Genomic DNA, 4,316 nt, shown 5'->3' with positions numbered 1-4,316 from the left:
AATCTGCATCAAAGGATATCAATGAAGAACTTAGTCGCGCAACGTCTGACTGTTACCTTTCTCTGTTATCTTTCTTGTCATCAAGCTACAGTAATATTGAGCCATGTCCAATATTTATTGGCAGAAACTCTTTCAGTTAAATGACACGGTGTTTAAGTCAGCTCTGACACACCCAGGCTCAAGTGGGTAACTTCAGCTTGAGAAATAATGAAGAGTTCACACCCATTAGTGAAACATGTCTACTGCCAATGGGTGTGCCAGTGGGTGTGTTTTGGACGAGTTTCCTAACAATCTCACTTTACACTCAACAGAATAGGGATAGATAGATGAATAAAAGAATGCTAAGAAGAAGACAAAGTGCAAGTGCAGTGTCATAGTTGATTTAATAATCTCCAGAAACATACAGTCTGCATACAAATTGTTCTTTGTTTATTAAAGTCTGGGATGGTGATGTGTGTTTGTTATGCTGTGCAAATTAAGCTATTAGCCATCAGCTGCAAAGATATGTGGGCCTTTTTTCCCACATACTGCTGAGACAAAATTAAAAACCAAAAGCTGACATCTGGAGAAACTCATAGGACAACAGTTCCAAGAGATAATTAATAAAGATGTTGAAGAGGTTCTCTTTTAAACTGATCATAAAGTATTTGATCAAAAAAACTGGAAGGGCTCCAAAAGATGTTATTTGAAAGTAGTCTGCTGTATGTTTGCACTCAAAATATTTGGATTGTCTGTGAGCCCTCAATTTATTATTTCTCTAAATCTACCACATGATGACAAAGACGACAAAGTGCAAAATTTCTTTTGCAGTTAGTCACCACAATACTCAGTCAGTAAATTAGGGAACTCCTTAACCATCACCAACCACACCAATTACTTTGTACTTTGTGAAACAAAAATAGCTCTGAATTGGTTTAGAATTTGCTGTACGATTAGTCAAAGTGGACTTCTCAAAGTTAGGAGGCTTATCTGATTGTGTGCCAACTAATCTGGCAAGTTCAATGACATTCAGAAACCAGCTGTGAAGTCATTCAGCTTGTTCCAAGAATCACATCAGCTACTTCTATGAGACCGCTGTTACCTTCATCTTCCACGTCCTCTCTAGCTCTTCTCTCAGCCCTTTGTATTTCTTGATGTGACTGCTGATAGAAGTATCAGGATAAATTGTGAAGTGTACGATGCTCTGCTCAGATTCAGCCAAATGCTGCAAAACTTATTAGATGAAGCTTCACAGTGCAAATGGATAATGACCCAAAGCAAACTGCAAATGCGCCCTGGTTCACACTCTGGCTCAAAGAGATGGTGTCCAGTCTCCAAATGGAAAAACTGCAGATGGATGACTGCAATATACCAGAGAGATCTGACAAAACTTGGAGACTCTTTTTGACACAATGTGGCATAACCAGTGGTACGTAAGGCAGGTAGCAGGTTTCTCTGCTGAAGTTTGTTTTTTTTTTTTAACTTAAGGAGAGCTATTTATTATTTAATTGTACTTAGATGGCAGCTTCTGGTTTCTTTGTGTTCGTTTTGTTTGTTTGTTTGTTTTGCTGTTTTTTCCCCCCAACATTTGTTGTCAAGTTATGTTTTTGTAAAGTTAATATTTGCAAATAAAGAATAAAAAGGAAAGAAAGAAAGAAAAGAAATGCGAACTTCTTCAATGGTCAAGTCAGACATCTGTTCTCAGTCCAACAGAGCATGATTTTCAGTTACTGAAGATAAAACTGAACGCAGAGAGATCCACAAATAAGCAGCAAATCAAGGTGGCTGCAGTAAAGGCCCAGTGGAGCAACTCAAGGGAGGAAACACAACATTTGGTGATGTCCATGGGTTCTAAACTTCAGGCAGACATTGGCTGAAAATGTTTGTTTTATCCAGCTATTAAAAGACTTTATATGTAAATTTATGTTAGTTTGTCCCATTGCTTTTGAACCTCTGAAAATCAGGAACTGTGTATAAAAATGGCTGTAATTCTTAAACAGTTGATGCTATATTTTTATAAAATCCCTTGAATTAAAGCTGAAGGCCTGCAGTTTTGTCACATAGTGATTGTTTGAATTACAATCCAATATGGTGGTGTACAGAGGCAAAACTAAAAAAAAATTGTGTCTTTGTTCCAATAATTATGGAGGGCACTGTATATGTCTCGCTTATAGTCTGAAGCGGGCTTAGGTAGCATAAGAGGGCCTAGCTAAAATAGAACTGAATGGAATGCCTTTATTGTCATTATACAGGATGTACAATGAGATTGGAGTAGGGACCCTTACTAGATGCATGCACTGCCGTATAACATTTTTTTTTGTTTGGTTGCTTTCGGGATTTTGTTTTGTTGTTGTTTTATTTATTTATTTATTGCTGAATTACATTTCGTATAATATAAAGGATGTTATGGCGCCCTCTCGTGCTTTCTTCAGACATGGCAGTGGGTAAACAGCAACAGGGCAATCACAAATTGGGCTCTATGTCTGTACTAAACACATTTCCGGACAGAGAAGGATATCTGGACTCCTGCGGTAAGCCAGAGACCCTTTCACTGAGCGTCATCTTAGCTTTGTCCACACACGCTCTCCGTCTTAGCTCGCTAGCTAACGTGGATGTAATGTGATAGCATTATCCCCAGTTCTTCCAGTGGGATGGGGGCGCACCAGACACAATTTAAAACTGCTTGTAAAATAATGGCTTATTACTGGATGAATGCGACAAGTGAAAAAGATAAATAAAAGATATCCGATAAAGTATTGGAAATTCTAAACTTAATCGGGCACTACACAGACATATTTAATCGGGCATGGTACTGTTATTGTAAGCAGCTGTTATTTCATTAAAATTTGAGTTAGCTTACTCTGTATTGTAGTGAACTACAACTACAGGGTTTCTGCGGGGTAGTAAAAGGTAGTGAATTAAATGAGCTCAAATTAAGGCTATTAAAAGGTAGTAAAAGGTAACAAACAGAATTTGACTTGGTAGTAAATTTTTCATCACCCCTTCAACATATTTTGACTTTTCCATTGATGCAGACTCTTTGTTTTAAGTTCATTTAACAATAAAATCTGTATAGAAATATAACTACTCATCAGGACCTGAGCTGATGTTGATAGACTCAATTGGGTCCACTGTCTGTTCTGCTGTGCGCATGCGCGGAGTCATTTTCCGTCTCTTCATGGGAAAATTCTATGGCAAGCCATTAAGATCATAATTTATTAAACGCGTTAGAATAGTGGCGAATTATGATCTTAATGGCTTGCCATACTCTGGAGTCCACGGACGCGCTGGCGCGTCAAAATGACATCGCCAATTTGAGATGACATAGCATCGGGATGCTGCTGCCATGAATCCAAAGTGCAGACTTCAAACTACACACCAGTTTTTAAATTACGTTGATAGACCAAGTAAAACCAGAGTTATGCCCAATAATTTATGCCATGCGTTTTCCTGTATATTGTCCTCATCTTCGATGCGCGTTTTGTGCTGAAACAAACGGCAAAAACGTGAGTTTCGCTAACAGGAACTGCTTGCTAATAAAAACAAAACAATTCCCGACAACCCCTTTCCTATTGGTGGAAAAATGCACCATATCAACCGATCAGAAAATTATGCAGTAACACGATGCATTTGGGTGCATTTGGCTGCTGGGGAGCAAGTGAAAAAGTGGTAAAAGACACAACATTACTGGCAAGTTTTGCCTGTGATGGGCCCCCCAGTCTTGTGGAGAACAGAAACTGTTTTTTGAGGTGGCATAAATAATTTGTCTAGCATCTTAATCTGAGACCTGATTGCTCTGCAAATAGTTATACAGGAAAATGCCTGAGGCCTTTCCTGCATTTTATTGTGAATAGTTGTTTATTTATTATTTACTATATTTTTAGACAAGTTCTGAAAATTTACAACTTATATTTGCATTTTAATTGAAAAAATAATTCATTAAGCATGTTTGTGATTTTTACAGTAAAAAAAAATCTAACTTTTTATCTACTTGGATTTTATGTTTTCATGTGATTATAAGTCCAATGTGTTAATACAGTATGTGAAAATGAAAGAATAACTATACAGTCACACACAAAAAATGATACTAAACAAGGCAAGGTAAACAGTGTCATGGTCAGGGCGGGCCATGTGGTTGGGAGTGTTTTCAGTCTTCCAGGTGGTCCGTTGGGGCAGGCAGCTGTTTCCTGTTGCTCATCAAGGTTGGGAGTATTTAGGAGGGGCTGAGACGCTGACTTGCCGCCAGATTGTTTCTCTGCTCTTTGTGGTAGTAACCAGACTACTCAAAGTAAAACTAGTTAAGGTTCATTCTCTAGATATTCATATTTGTACTTACC

Source organism: Archocentrus centrarchus, chromosome 20 (genome assembly GCF_007364275.1).
Source record: "Archocentrus centrarchus isolate MPI-CPG fArcCen1 chromosome 20, fArcCen1, whole genome shotgun sequence".
Taxonomy (NCBI): domain Eukaryota; kingdom Metazoa; phylum Chordata; class Actinopteri; order Cichliformes; family Cichlidae; genus Archocentrus; species Archocentrus centrarchus.
Note: the sequence above shows the minus strand (reverse complement) of the source record.